The 16654-nt window shown below is 47.6% G+C and overlaps 1 pseudogene; it reads left to right on the forward strand.

Moving 5' to 3' along the window:
* Nucleotides 1–16654, forward strand: part of LOC135559545 (vesicular glutamate transporter 1-like) — an 88751-nt pseudogene that overhangs the window by 60715 nt on the left and 11382 nt on the right.

The following is a 16654-nucleotide window of genomic DNA, read 5'->3' on the forward strand; positions in this document are numbered from 1 at the left end:
TGTTGTGGAAAAGGAGGTTGGGGTCAGGTCAGGGGTCAGGTGAGGGCTGCTTTAATGAGGAAAACATTTACTTTGGGCTTGAGGCTCTGTGTTTAACCTGAGGGTGTAAAACAAATACTTACTATGAGGTCCACATCCATTTTTCAGGAGGAAAGCAAGCTAGGTTGAAGATACTGTTTCAATGAAAAACGCATACTTCCGGTTGTTTCCGACTCGCTGAGGTTGGAGTGTGTCCAAGCTTTATTTTTGTGCAGAGGAAAACAACACTGTCAATGAGTGTCTGCTTTGATGAGGAAAACATTTACTAATCACTATGAGTGTCTGCTTTAATGAGGAAAACATGTCAATGGACAATTACTTACTATCAGTGTCTGCTTTAATGAGGAAAACAAGGTGCTTGGGAAAACTTTACTAGTCTTCAGGTCTCAGTCTGCTTCTCATGAGGAAAACATTATTTAACTATGACTGTCACATCCGTTAATGAGGAAAACATTATGGGTTGTGTTCATTAGGAATGAGGAGAAAATTTACTTCAAAAATGTTCTGCAACTGAAAAACAGGTAGTTTGCTCCTAGATGGTTTCTTCCGTTTGGTGCCTTATGAGCAAAACCATTTACTTACTATGAGTGTCTCTCTCCCCCCCAGGCAAACAGTTCAGCTGGGATCCAGAGACTGGGGATGATCCACGAGGTCCTTCTTTAATGGGGAAACATTTCACTAGATTCCCTTTATAGGTCAAAAATTTAAAGCTACTATGAGTACATTTTGAGGAAAACATTTACTTAGATTCCTGGAGTGTCTCTTATGTCAAAAATATTTACTTACTATGAGTGTATGTACGTTTAATGCATGCTTTGGGATGATTATTCTGTATTGATTGACTGATTTCTTAAACATTTACTTACTATGAGTGTCTGCTTTTCCTTATTGAGGAAAACATTTACTCAAACGTGAGGAAAACATTTACTTACTATGAGGTCTCATTTGACTAAAAACATTTACTTGACTAAGTTATGTTTAATGAAGAAAACATTTACTTGACTAAAATGTCTTCTATTTTAATAGGAAAACATTTATATTTGACTAAAGTATACATTAAATTTTAAAAAATGTTTAATTATATTTTACTAGAGGAAACATATTTGACTAAAGTAACGTTATTTTTACTAAAGTATACTTTTATTCTTTACTAGAGTATACTTATATTTTACTAAAGTTGACATTATATTTACTAAAATATACATTATATTTTACTAAACTATACATTATATTTTACTAGAGTATACATTATATTTGACTAAAGTGTACATTATTTTGACTAAAATATACATTCTATTTTACTAGAGGCTCATTATATTTGACCACAAAGTATACTAAAATATACATTATACTATGGCTGCGGATGTAAAATAAATTATGTATTCATTTTTACTAATCCACACATCCATTTTTTCAGGGGAAAGCAAGCTAGGTTGAAGATACTTGATACTGTCAATGAAAATTTCTCTCATACTTCATGTTGTTTCAGTCAAATGAAATGAAAACTGAGGTTGAAATCTTTATAGCTTTATTTTTATCAGAGGAAGAAAACATATTTGTCAATGGATAATGTACTTTGAATTAAAATAAATTGAAATCACAATCAGCACCTTTGAAGTCTAGCCTTTATCAAGGTGCTTGGGAAGCTAACTCTATAGTCTTCAGGTCTGAAATGAAGGCTTCTCATCACTCTCATTATTTAACGAACCCACTCCGCTGTTTCATCCGTAGTCTCAGGGTTGTGTTCATTAGCACGTCAACAGAAAAATGTATTCAAAAATGTTCTGCAACTGAAAATCTGGTTGTGTTTGTCCCTACTGCTCCCAGATGGTTTTTCCGTTTGGTGCCTTATGAGCACAACCATGGTCTGCTGATTCCTCTTTCTCTCCCCCCAGGCAGCACAGTTCAGCTGGGATCCAGAGACCGTGGGGATGATCCATGGGTCCTTCTTCTGGGGATGTATCTGTTATCACAGATTCCCGGAGGTTTTATATGTGTGTGTATAAAGTGTAAGTACATTTTAGGATACATTGTCACACAGATTCCTGGAGGTCTCATATGTCAAAAATATAAAGCTAACAAGTATGTACGTTTTAGCATGCTTTGGGATGATTATTCCTGTATTGATTGACTGATTTCCTTATTGTATGTCAATACCTTTTGGATCAAACGTGTCGCATCAACTTTTTTACTAGGGCGATTCATTTGCCATGGGATCTATAATTATATTTGACTAAAAATACATTATAGTTGACCTGTGGTAACATACTAAAACAAACTAAAATATACATTCTATTTCCCCTACTAGAGTATAAACATTATATTTGAATAAAGTATACATTCTATTTTACAAAAATGTACATTATATTTTACTAGAGTCCAACCATTTTGATGTTAAGTATGTTCTTTTCACTAAACTAAGATGTGCTTATAAACAACCTTATATTTTACTAAAGTTCCTTATTTTAACAATATAAATAAATCTATGCAGCACATTTTCCTAGAGTATACTGTAAAGTGTACATTATTTTGACTAAAATATACATTCTATTTTACTAGGTATTTGACTAAAGTATACTAAAATATACATTATACTATTCTTGTTGCCTTAATCAAAGGATGGGTTCATTTTTACTGGATGGAATAGATGGAATGGTATCAAATACATGCCATTCCATTCCATTCCAGACATTTTGAACTGCTCCAAAGGTTGGGACAGTTCATCAATAACAGGGAAAGACATTTCCCTTTACATTAAGGGTACATGTTGATATCAAATCAAATTTGAAATGATAAGAGCTCATTAATTGAAATTTTAGGAATTTAAATATTTTATCTTCACCTAAAAGATGGAGATTTGTAATGGACAGTTGTTGAATTAAACTAAATTGAAAATTGAATGGATCTGATTGTAATGGATCCCTGGATTGTAATGGATCATTGTAATGGATCTTGTTGGATTGTAATGGATCTTGTTGGTTGTAATGGATTGTAATGGATCGCAGTTGGATTGTAGTGGATATTGCTCTCAGTTGTTGGATTGTAGGGACTTGGTTGTATTGGCTCTCAGTTGTTGTTGAAGTGTTGGATTGTAGGCTGTTGGATTCTATAGCTCTTGTTGGTTGAAATGAAGGCTGGTTGGATTGTAGCTCTTGTGGTTGAAATGAAGGATGGTTGTTGTTTGTAGTGACTTGTTGGATTGTAATGGATCGTTGTTGATTGTAGTCTTGGTGTGTTTGGACCGTTGTTGGATTTGTAATGGACATTGTTCAACATGCTGATTCCATTGTTGGATTGTAATGGACACTTGCTGTTGTAATGGACTAGTTGTTGATTGTAGTGGCCTTGTTGGATTGTAATACTTATCTGTGTAATGGATCTGTTTTGTAATGGATCGTTGTTGTGTTGTAATGGATGTTGTTGTTGTAGTGCCGTGTGTGTGTGATTGTAGTGTGTTGTTGGATTGTAATGGATGTTGTTGTTGTAATGGATCGTTGTTGGATTGTAGTGGACCGTTGTTGGATTGTAGTGGACCGTTGTTGGATTGTAATGGATCGTTGTTGAATTGTTATGTTTTGGATTTTACTGTGTGCATCACTTGGATTGTATGGACGTTGTTGGATTGTAGCATGGACCATTGTTGGATCTGGGCCAAATGGATCCCGCCTTGAGAGAAGGATCGTTGTTGGACAACAGCATTCTGTGGTAAGATACTAAAACAAATGGATTTAAACATCCTGTTGGATTGTAATGGATCCCTTTTGTAGTCTTGTTGGATTAAACCACACAATGAATGAATGAATGGATCGTTGTTGGATTGTAATGACGTTGTTGGACTTTACTGGATCCAACCATTTGTGATGTTACTTGATGTTCTTGTTGGATTGTAATGATGTTGTTATAAACAACCTCAACATTGTAGTGGAGTTCCTGGATTGTAGTGGATCATTGTTGGAAATTGTAGTGGACATTGTTGGATTGTAATGGACTTGTTGGATTGTATTGGACAGGAGGTTGGTTGTAATGGATCTTCATTGGGGGAGGTTGGGTTGTGTGTAATGGTTGTTGGATTGTAATGAATGGTTGATTGGAATGTTGTTGGATTGTAATGGACATGTTGTTGGATTGTAGTGGATTCCAGCCTGTTGGATTATAGCCGTCCTCCATTGATGGATTGTAATGGATGCAGGGATTGTAATGGACCGTTTTGGATTGTAGGGTCCAGGTTGTTGATCAAAATGGCATTTGGTCACTGATAAGAGCTTGTTGAGATTGTCAAATGGATGCTTTTTGATGGAGATTGTAGTGGATCAGTTGTTGGATTGTAATGGATCGTTGTTGGATTGTAGTGGATCGTTGTTGGATTGTAATGGATCGTTGTTGGATTGTAATGGATCGTTGTTGGATTGTAATTGATCGTTGTTGGATTGTGTGGATCGTTGTTGATTGTAGTGGACCGTTGTTGGATTGTAGTGGATCGTTGTTGGATTGTAATGGATCGTTGTTGGATTGTAATGGATCGTTGTTGGATTGTAATGGATCGTTGTTGGATTGTAGTGGATTGTTGTTGGATTGTAATGGATCGTTGTTGGATTGTAGTGGATCGTTGTTGGATTGTAATGGATCGTTGTTGGATTGTAATTGATCGTTGTTGGATTGTAGTGGATCGTTGTTGGATTGCATAAACATCAACAGCAATTGTGTGATGGTGGGGATTTTTATTTATTTCACCTTTATTTAACCAGGTAGGCAGGTTGAGAACAAGTTCTCATTTACAATTGCGACCTGGCCAAGATAAAGCAAAGCAGTTTGACACATACAACAACACCGTTACACATGGAGTAAAACAAACATACAGTCAATAATACAGTAGAAAAATAAGTCTATATACAATGTGAGCAAATGAGGTGAGATGAGGGAGGTAAAGGCAAAAAAGGCCTTGGTGGCGAAGTAAATACAATATATCAAGTAAAACACTGGAATGGTAGATTTGCAGTGAAAGAATGTGCAAAGTAGAAATAGAAATAATGGGGTGCAAAGGAGCAAAATAAATAAATAAATACAGTAGGGAAAGAGGTAGTTGTTTGGGCTAAATTATAGATGGGCTATGTACAGGTGCAGTAATCTGAGCTGCTCTGACAGCTGGTGCTTAAAGCTAGTGAGGGAGATAAGTGTTTCCAGTTTCAGAGATTTTTGTAGTTCGTTCCAATCATTGGCAGCAGAGAACTGGAAGGAGGGACCAGAGAGATATACCTGCTGGAGCGTGTGCTACAGGTGGGTTCTGCTAAGGTGACCAGTGCGCTGAGATAAGGGGGGACTTTACCTAGCAGGGTCTTGTAGATGACCTGGAGCCAATGGGTTTGGCGACGAGTATGAAGCGAAGGCCAGCCAACGAGAGCGTACAGGTCGCAGTGGTGGGTAGTATATGGGGCTTTGGTGACAAAACGGATGGCACTGTGATAGACTGCATCCAATTTATTAAGTAGGGTATTGGAGACTATATTGTAAATTACATCGCCGAAGTCGAGGATCGGTAGGATGGTCAGTTTTACGAGGGTATGTTTGGCAGCATGAGTGAAGGATGCTTTGTTGCGAAATAGGAAGCCAATTCTAGATTTAACTTTGGATTGGAGATGTTTGATGTGAGTCTGGAAGGAGAGTTTACAGTCTAACCAGACACCTAGGTATTTGTAGTTGTCCACATATTCTAAGTCAGAACCGTCCAGAGTAGTGATGCTGGACGGGTGGGCAGGTGCAGGCAGCGATCGGTTGAAGAGCATGCATTTAGTTTTACTTGTATTTAAGAGCAGTTGGAGGCCAGTGAAGGAGAGCTGTATGGCATTGAAGCTCGTCTGGAGGGTTGTTAACACAGTATCCAACGAAGGGCCAGAAGTATACAGAACAGTGTCATCTGCGTAGAGGTGAACCAGAGACTCACCAGCAGCAAGAGTGACATCATTGATGTATACAGAGAAGAGAGTTGGCCCGAGAATTGAACCCTGTGGCACCCCCATAGAGACTGGCAGAGGCCCAGACAACAGGCCCTCCGATTTGACACACTGAACTCTATCAGAGAAGTAGTTGGTGAAACAACCGAGGCAATCATTTGAGAGACCAAGGCTATCGAGTCTGCCGATGAGGATGTGGTGATTGACAGAGTCGAAAGCCTTGGCCAGGTCAATGAATACGGCTGCACAGTATTGTTTCTTATCGATGGCGGTTAAGATATCGTTTAGGATCTTGAGCGTGGCTGAGGTGCACCCATAACCAGCTCTGAAACCAGATTGCATAGTGGAGAAGGTGCGGTGGGATTCGAAATGGTCGGTGATCTGTTTGTTGACTTGGCTTTCGAAGACCTTAGAAAGGCAGGTTAGGATAGATATAGGTCTGTAGCAGTTTGGGTCAAGAGTGTGTCCCCCCTCTGAAGAGGGGGATGACCGCAGCTGCTTTCCAATCTTTGGGAATCTCAGACGACACGAAAGAGAGATTGAACAGGCTAGTAATAGGGGTTGCAACAATTTCGGCAGATCATTTTTAGAAAGAAAGGGTCCAGATTTTCTAGCCCGGCTGATTTGTAGGGATCCAGATTTTGCAGCTCTTTCAGAACATCAGCTGACTGGATTTGGGAGAAGGAGAAATGGGTAAGGCTTGGGCAGGTTGCTGTGGGGGGTGCATTGCTGTTGACCGGGGTAGGGGTAGCCAGGTGGAAAGCATGGCCAGCCGTAGAAAAATGCTTATTGAAATTCTCAATTATAGTGGATTTATCGGTGGTGACAGTTTCCTATCCTCAGTGCAGTGGGCAGCTGGGAGGAGGTGTTCTTATTCTCCATGGACTTTACAGTGTCCCAGAACTGTTTTGAGTTTGTGTTGCAGCAAGCAAATTTCTGCTTGAAAAAGCTAGCCTTGGCTTTTCTAACTGCCTGTGTATATTGGTTTCTAACTTCACTGAAAAGTTGCATATCACGGGGGCTGTTTAATGCTAATGCAGAACGCTACAGGGTGTTATTGTGTTGGTTAAGGGCAGTCAGGTCTGGAGAGAACCAAGGGCTATATCTGTTCCTGGTTGTAAATTTCTTGAATGGGGCATGGTTATTTAAGATGGTGAGGAAGGCATTTAAAAAAAATAACCAGGTATCCTCTACTGACGGGATGAGGTCAATATCCCCCCAGGATACCCCGGCCAGGTCGATTAGAAAGGCCTGCTCGCTGAAGTGTTTCAGGGAGCGTTTGACAGTGATGAGTGGAGGTCGTTTGACCACTGACCCATTACGGATGCAGGCAATGAGGCAGTGATCGCTGAGATCTTGGTTGAAGACAGCAGAGGTGTATTTAGAGGGCAAGTTGGTTAGGATGATATCTGTGAGGGTGCCCGTGTTTACGGCTTTGGGGTGGTACCTGGTAGGTTCATTGATAATTTGTGTGAGATTGAGGGCATCAAGCTTAGATTGTAGGAGGGCTGGGGTGTTAAGCATGTCCCAGTTTAGGTCACCTAGCAGCACGAGCTCTGAAGATAGATGGGGGGCAATCAGTTCACATATGCAAATGCAGGGATTTGTTCCAAATAAAATGTTTCACCTAGCCCAAATTTTGCATGAATATTCTTATTATGTCACTGAATGTATCCAGCATATTTCCAGATTCTATTATTGACAAATGCTGTGAAAAGTCCAGTAAATGTAAATATCAACAGTAATGTATTTGCTTGGATTGTATCCTCACCTTTGTTCTGTTTTCCCTTTCAACTGCTTTCAACTGCTACCATGGTTATGCTTTTTAAATGTCTTCTCTTTCCACTGCTACCATGGTTATGCTTTTTAAATGTCTTCTCTTTCAACTGCTACCATGGTTATGCTTTTTAAATGTCTTCTCTTTCAACTGCTACCATGGTTATGCTTTTTAAATGTCTTCCCTTTCAACTGCTACCATGGTTATGCTTTTTAAATGTCTTCTCTTTCAACTGCTACCATGGTTATGCTTTTAAATGTCTTCTCAACTGCTACCATGGTTATGCTTTTTAAATGTCTTCTCTTTACCATGGTTACTTTTTAAATGTCTAACTGCTACCATGGTTATGCTTTTTAAATGTCTTCTCTTTCAACTGCTACCATGGTTATGCTTTTTAAATGTCTTCTTTACAACTGCTACCATGGTTATGCTTTTTAAATGTCTTCTCTTTCAACTGCTACCATGAAAATGTCTTCTCTTATTTCTGTTTGTCCCTGTCCACATACAGTATGTAACGGGTTATAACTGTAATGCTGTGAATCAGTGAGGGAGGACGGCTCATAATAATGTCTGGAACGGAGCGAATGGAATGGCATCAAACACATGGAAACCATATGTTTGATGTATTTGATACCATTCCACCGATTCCGCTCCAGCCATTACCATGAGCCCATCCTCCCCAATTAAGGTGCCACCAACCTCCTGTGCTGTTACTTTTCATAGACATTGACAATGAACAGGACTTGTCAATGTGTAAACATTAGTGAAGCCTCCTTATCAGTTTAGGAGGCAGTGTAATCTTTTCTAGCAAAGAGCTAATTAACTGTTCTTACTGTAAGTTAATTGTTTCCCTCCACAGTTAGTTGGCTAGGTTAACTAGTTAGTTAGTTAGTTAGTTAGTTAGTTCGTTCATTAGTTAGTTAGTTGGCTAGGTTAGTTCATTAGCTTGCTAGCTAATCTCGAAACCCAGAACCAAATATTGCGTGAGCTAGCTAGCTATTGCTACTGACTTTGATTGTGGGTGCTGAGGTGTTCAGATCTGACCTGACGGAGGCATTACACAACAACAATAGAAACACCATATTTCTGTGTCTTGCTCTTTCTTTGTGTCACAGGTTCCTATGCGGGAGCTGTGGTGGCCATGCCTCTTGCTGGGGTGTTGGTTCAGTATGTAGGGTGGCCTTCAGTCTTCTACGTCTATGGTGAGTAAAACCAACCGGGCAGTACCGAGTTTAACTGTCTCATCACCATACAGGTCCCCTAAGATAAACCCCAGCAAGCTTAGCCTAGTGGTTAGAGCGTTGGACTAGTAACCGGAAGGTTGCAAGTTCAAATCCCAGAGCTGACAAGGTACAAATCTGTAGTTCTGCCCCTGAACAGGCAGTTAACCCACTGTTCCTTGGCTGTTCTTAACTGACTTGTTAAATAAAGGTAAAACACAAAAACAGCTGCCTACTGCCCATGACCCAGTGTTGGTATCCCAGACTATTGAAAGTGGTATGCTGACTACTCAGTTAGCCAGTGCTAGCCTCCTTTGGGGAGCTAGCGATATAGCACCAGTTCATAGGAAGAGAGCGGTAGAGACATGGGTCTTGCTGAGCTTGCTGGGTATTTTTTCTGTGACAATGACATCCAAACTGACACAATTTATGTTATTGCAAACGTGTCATCACTGTAGTGTACTGTAGAGACCATTCTCCCTACCCTACCTTTCTCCCTACTCCACCCTTCTCATTTCACCCTTCTCTCTCATTTACCTCTCTTCCACTCTCCTCCTCTCCTCTGCTCTCTTTTGACCTCTCTCTTCCACTCCTCTTTAACCTCTCTCTCCTCCTCTCTCTCCCCCTTTACCTCTCTACCTCTCTCCTCCTTTCTCTCTCCTTTTACCTCTCTACCTCTCTCCTCCTCTCTCTCCTCTTTACCTCTCTACCTCTCTCCTCCTCTCTCTCTCTCTTTACCTCTCTACCTCTCTCCTCCTCTCTCTCTCCTCTTTACCTCTCTACCTCTCTCCCTCCTCTCTCTCTCCTCTTTACCTCTCTACCTCTCTCCTCCTCTCTCTCCCCCTCTTTACCTCTTTACCTCTCTCTCTCTCTGCTCTCTCTCTCCTCTTTACCTCTCTACCTCTCTCCTCCCTCTTACCTCTCTCCTCTCTCTCCCCTCTTTACCTCTCTACCTCTCTTCTCCTCTCTCTCTCTTCCTCTCTCCTCTTTACCTCTCTACTCTCCTCTCTCCCCTCTTTACCTCTCTCCTCTCTCTCTCTCTCCCTCTTTACCTCTCTACCTCTCTCCTCCTTCTCCCCCTTTACCTCTCTCCTCTCCTTACCTCTCCTACCTCTCCCTCCTCTCTCCCCCCTTTACCTCTCTACCTCTCTCCTCCTCCTCCTCCTCTCCTCTTTACCTCTCTACCTCCTCTCCTCTCTCTCCCCTTTACCTCTCTACCTCTCCTCTCTCTCCCCCTTTACCTCTCTCCTCTTTCCTCTACCTCTCTCTCCTCCTCCTCTCTACCTCTCTCCTCCTCTCTCTCCCTCTCTCCCCTTTACCTCTACCTCTCTCTCTCTCCCCCTTTACCTCCTCTCCTCCTCTCTCTCCCCTTTACCTCTCCCTCTCTCCTCCTCTCTCTCCCCCCTCTTTACCTCTCTACCTCTCTCCTCCTCTCTCTCCCACTTTACCTTTCTACCTCTCTCATCCTTTCTCTCCCCTTTACCTCTCTACCTCTCTCCTCCTCTCTCTCCCCCTTTACCTCTCTACCTCTCTCCTCCTCTCTCTCCCCCCTTTACCTCTCTACCTCTCTCCTCCTCTCTCTCCCCCTTTACCTCTCTACCTCTCTCCTCCCTCTCTCCCCACTTTACCTCTCTACCTCTCTCCTCTCTCTCTCCCCCTTTACCTCTCTACCTCTCTCCTCCTCTCTCTCCCACTTTACCTCTCTACCTCTCTCATCCTTTCTCTCCTTTCTCTCTCTTTACATCTACTTCCTCCTCCTTCCTCCATCTCTTCCTCTTTCCTCTCTCTCTCCTCTCTCTCCTCTCTTATCTCTCTACCTCTGTCATCCTCTCTCTCCCCCTTTACCTCTCACCTCCTCTCTCTCCCTCTCCCTCCCTCCCTCTCCCAGGCAGTTTTGGGATAGCATGGTATCTCTTCTGGATCCTGGTGTCGTATGAAAGCCCGGCAGCCCACCCCACTATCACCCCTGAGGAGAGGAAGTACATTGAGGAAGCCATCGGAGAGTCAGCAGGTTTTGCCAATCCTCTACAGGTAATCACAAAGACGCATGAAACATTTTATTTCAAATAAACTGCACTGTCTCTCACACACACACTCCACCACTTTTCTTTTTGCTTGTGACTTGTGCACACACACACACACACACACACACACACACACACACACACACACACACACACACACACACACACACACACACACACACACACACACACACACACACACACACAAACACCACATCCCTCTATAATTTCACTTTTTTGCTGTGTGAGGGCTGGTGAGGACTGTGAGCACAACCATCTCTCATTCCTCCTTGTTGCAGAAATTCAAAACCCCGTGGAGAGCATTCTTCACGTCCATGCCGGTGTACGCCATTATCGTAGCCAACTTCTGCAGGAGCTGGACTTTCTACCTGCTTCTCATCAGCCAGCCGGCCTACTTTGAGGAAGTGTTTGGCTTTGAGATCAGCAAGGTGATACAGTTTTAATTATGAATTAACCCCTATCCCCCATCCCCTAGCCCCTATCCCCTAGCCTAGCCCCTATCCCAAAGCGTAGCCTCTAGCCCCTAGCTTCTATCCCCTATCCCATAGCCTATCCCCTAGCCTCTATCCCCTAGCCTAGCCCCTATCCACTAGCCTAGCCTCTATCCCCTATCCCCTAGCCTAGCCCCTATCCCCTATCCCCAGCCTGGCCCTATCCCCCCTAGCCCCTAATCCCTGGCCCTATCCTCTAGCCTCCCTATCCCTATCCTAGCCTCTATCCCCTATCCCCTAGCCTAGCCCTATCCCTCCCCTATCCCCCTAGCCTAGCCCCCCTATCCACTAGCCCCTATCCCTAGCCCCTATCCCTAGCCTCTATCCCATAGCCCTTAGCCTAGCCCCTATCCACTAGCCCTATCCCCAAGCCTAGCCCCTATCCCCTAGCCTCTATCCCATAGCCCTTAGCCTAGCCCCTATCCCCTAGCCTCTATCCCCTAGCGTAGCCTCTAGCCCCTAGCTTCTATCCCCTATCCCATAGCCTATCCCCTAGCCTCTATCCCCCTAGCCCTATCCCCTAGACTCTATCCCCTAGCCTAGTCCCCCCTAGCCTCTATCCCCTATCCCCTAGCCCCAGCCCCTAAACCCCTATCCCCTAGCCTCTATCCCATAGCCCCTAACACCTCTATCCCATAGCCCCTATCTCATAGCCCCTATCCCCTAGCCTAGCCCCTATCCCCTGGCCTCTATCCCCTAGCCCCTATCCGCTATCCCCTAGCCTCTATCCCATAGCCCCTATCCCCTAGCTCCTATCCTCTAGCCTAGCCCCTAGCCACTATCCACTAGCCCATATCCCCAAGCCTATCCCCTACCCTCTATCCCATAGCCCTTAGCCTAGCCCCTATCCACTAGCCCCTATCCCCAAGCCTAGCCCCTATCCCCTAGCCTCTATCCCATAGCCCCTATCCCCTAGCCCCTATCCTCTAGCCTAGCCCCTAGCCTCTATCCCATAGCCCTTAGCCTAGCCCCTATCCCCTAGCCCTATCCCCTAGCCTAGCCCCTATCCCCTAGCCTCTACCTCATATCCCCTAGCCTATCCCTATCCCCTAGCCTCTATCCCCCAGCCTAGCCCCTATCCCCTAGCCTCTACCTCATATTCCCTAGCCTAGCCCCTATCCCCTAGCCTCTATCCCCTAGCCTAGCCCCTATCCACTAGCCTAGCCTCTATCCCCTAGCCCCTATCCTCTAGCCTAGCCCCTATCCACTAGCCCCTATCCCCAAGCCTAGCCCCTATCCCCTACCCTCTATCCCATAGCCCTTAGCCTAGCCCCTATCCGCTATCCCCTAGCCTCTATCCCATAGCCCCTATCCCCTAGCTCCTATCCTCTAGCTTTGCCCCTAGCCCCTATCCACTAGCCCATATCCCCAAGCCTAGCCCCTAGCCTCTATCCCATAGCCCTTAGCCTAGCCCCTATCCCCTAGCCCCCCTATCCCCTAGCCTAGCTACCTCATATCCCCCTAGCCTAGCCCCTATCCCCTAGCCTCTATCCCCTAGCCTAGCCCCTATCCACTAGCCTAGCCTCTATCCCCTATCCCCCTATCCTCTAGCCTAGCCCCTATCCACTAGCCCCTATCCCCAAGTCTAGCCCCTATCCCCTACCCTCTATCCCATAGCCCTTAGCCTAGCCCCTATCCACTAGCCCCTATCCCGAAGCCCCTAGCCCCTATCCCTAGCCTCTATCCCATAGCCCCTATCCCCTAGCCCCTATCCTCTAGCCTAGCCCCTAGCCTCTATCCCATAGCCCTTAGCCTAGCCCCTATCCCCTAGCCCCCTATCCCCTGGCCTCTAGCCTGCCCCCCTATCCCCTAGCCTCCCCTATCCCCTAGCCCCTAGCCTGGCCCCTATCCCCTAGCCTCTATCCCCTAGCCTAGCCCCTATCCCCTAGCCTAGCCCCTATCCCCTAGCCCCTATCCTCCCTAGCCTAGCCCCTATCCACTAGCCCCTATCCCCAAGCCCCTGCCCCCCCTATCCCCTAGCCCTATCCCATAGCCCTTAGCCTAGCCCCTATCCACTAGCCCCTATCCCCAAGCCTAGCCCCTAGCCCCTATCCTGTCCCTATCCCATAGCCCTTAGCCCCTGGCCCCTATCCCCTAGCCCTAGCCTAGCCCCTAGCCTGGCCCCTAGCCTATCCCCTATCCCTAGCCCCTAGCCCCCCTAGCCCCTATCCCCCTAGCCTAGCCCCTAGCCCCATCCACTATCCCCTAGCCCCCTAGCCTATCCCCTATCCCCTAGCCCCTATCCCCCTAGCCCCTGGCCTATCCCTAGCCCCTAGCTCCCCCTATCCCCAGCCCTATCCTCTAGCCTCCCCTAGCCCCTATCCCCTAGCCCCTATCCCCTAGCCTAGCCCCTAGCCTCTATCCCTAGCCCCTAGCCTAGCCCCTATCCCCTAGCCCCTATCCCCTAGCCTAGCCCCTATCCCTAGCCTCTACCTCATAGCCCCTAACCTAGCCCCTATCCCCTAGCCCCCCTATCCACAGCCTAGCCCTATCCCTATCCCCTAGCCCCTATCCCCTATCCCCTAGCCTAGCCCCTATCCACTAGCCCCTAGCCCCAAGCCTATCCCCTAGCCCCTATCCCCTAGCCCCTATCCCCTATCCTCTAGCCTATCCCCTAGCCCCTATCCACTAGCCCCTATCCCCAAGCCTAGCCCCTAGCCTCTATCCCATAGCCCTTAGCCTAGCCCCTATCCCCTAGCCCCTATCCCCAGCCTAGCCCCTATCCCTAGCCTCCCCCCTAGCCTAGCCCCCTGGCCTCTGTCTAGCCTATCCCCACTAGCCTAGCCCCTATCCCCCAGCCTCTATCCCCTATCCCTAGCCTAGCCCCTATCCACCTAGCCCCTAGCCTCTAATCCTCTATCCTCTAGCCCCTATCCCCTATCCTAGCCCCTATCCCCAGCCTAGCCCCTATCCTATCCCCTAGCCCTCTATCCCATAGCCCCTAGCCTATCCCCTATCCACTAGCCTCTATCCCTTAGCCCCCCTATCCCCTATCCCTCTATCCCATCCCCTAGCCCCTATCCCCTAGCCTCCTATCCCCAAGCCTAGCCCCTAGCCTCTATCCCCTATAGCCCTTCCAGCCTAGCCTCCCCTATCCCCTAGCCCCTATCCCCCCCTAGCCTAGCCCCCTATCCCCTAGCCTCTACCTCATATCCCCTAGCCTCTAGCCCCTATCCCCTAGCCTCTATCCCCTAGCCTAGCCCCTATCCACTAGCCTAGCCCCTAGCCTCTATCCTATCCCTTAGCCTAGCCTCCCTAGCCCCTAGCCCCTATCCCCAGCTAGCCCCCCTCCCCTAGCCTAGCCCCTATCCCCTAGCCTATCCCATAGCCCTTATCCCCTAGCCCCTATCCCCTATCCCCCTAGCCTAGCCTCTAGCCCTATCCACTAGCCCTATCCCTAGCCTAGCCCTATCCCCTTGCCTTTATCCCCTTAGCCTAGCCCCTATCCCCTAGCCCCTATCCCCTAGCCTAGCCCCTATCCCCTCCCATAGCCCTAGCCCCTATCCCTATCCCTATCCCCAGCCCCTAAACCCTAGCCCCCTATCCCCTAGCCTCTATCCCATAGCCCCTATCCCTAGCCCAGCCCCTATCTCATAGCCCCTATCCCCTAGCCTAGCCCCTATCCCTGGCCTCTATCCTAGCCCCTATCCCCTATCCCCTAGCCTCTATCCCCTCCCAGCCCCTATCCCTAGCCCCTATCCCCTAGCCTAGCCCCTATCCACTAGCCCCTATCCCCAAGCCTAGCCCCTAGCCTCTATCCCATAGCCCTTAGCCTAGCCCCCCTATCCCTATCCCCCTATCCCCTAACCCCTAGCCCCTATCCCCTAGCCTCTACCTCATATCCCCAGCCTAGCCCTATCCCCTAGCCTCTATCCCCCTAGCCTAGCCCCTATCCCCTAGCCTGTATCCCCTATCCCCTATCCCCCATCCCCTAGCCCCTAGCCCCTATCCCCCTAGCCTCCCCTATCCCATGGCCCCTATCCCCTAGCCCCCTATCCCCTAGCCTAGCCCCCAAGCCCTATCCCCTGGCCTCTATCCCCAGCCTAGCCCCCACTATCCCTATCCCCCTAGCCCCTAGCCTCATCCCCTATCCCTAGCCCCTATCCTCTAGCCTAGCCCCTAGCCCCTATCCACTAGCCCCTATCCCCAAGCCTAGCCCCTAGCCCCTATCCCCCCTTAGCCTAGCCCCTATCCCTAGCCCCTATCCCCAAGCCTAGCCCCTATCCCCTAGCCTCTACCCATATCCCCTAGCCCCCTAGCCCCTATCCCCTAGCCTCTATCCCCTAGCCTAGCCCCTATCCACTAGCCTAGCCTCTATCCCCTAGCCCCCCTATCCCTCTAGCCTAGCCCCCCTTATCCCTAGCCCCTATCCCTAGCCTATCCCCTATCCCCCCCTAGCCTATCCCAGCTTTGCCCCTATCCCCTAGCCCCTATCCCCTAGCCTCTAGCCCCATAGCCCCCTATCCCCTAGCCCCTATCCCCAAGCCTAGCCCCTAGCCCTATCCCATAGCCCTAGCCTAGCCCCTATCCCCTAGCCCCTATCCCTAGCCTAGCCCATATCCCCTAGCCTCTAGCCTCTATCCCTAGCCTAGCCCCTATCCCTAGCCTCCCCTATCCCCTAGCCTAGCCCCTATCCCCTAGCCTAGCCCCTATCCACTAGCCCCTATCCCCAAGCCTAGCCCCTAGCCTCTATCCCCTATCCCTAGCCTAGCCCCTATCCCTAGCCCCTATCCCCTAGCCTAGCCCCTATCCCCTAGCCCTATCCTATCCTCATATCCCCTAGCCTAGCCCCTATCCCCCCTAGCCTAGCCCCTATCCCCTAGCCCCTATCCCCTAGCCTAGCCCCTATCCCCTAGCCCTAGCCCCTAGCCCCTAGCCCCCTAGCCTAGCCCCTATCCCCTAGCCCCTATCCCCCTAGCCCCTATCCCCTAGCCTAGCCCCTATCCCCTATCCCTAGCCCTATCCCCTAGCCTCCCCCCTAGCCTAGCCCTATCCTAGCCCCTATCCCTAGCCCCTAGCCCCTAGCCCTATCCCTAGCCTAGCCCCTATCCCTAGCCTAGCCCCTATCCCCCTAGCCCCTATCCCCCCTAGCCTAGCCCCTATCCCCTGACCTCTAGCCCCCTATCCCTAGCCT

This window comes from Oncorhynchus nerka, linkage group LG26, assembly GCF_034236695.1.
Source record: "Oncorhynchus nerka isolate Pitt River linkage group LG26, Oner_Uvic_2.0, whole genome shotgun sequence".
Taxonomy (NCBI): domain Eukaryota; kingdom Metazoa; phylum Chordata; class Actinopteri; order Salmoniformes; family Salmonidae; genus Oncorhynchus; species Oncorhynchus nerka.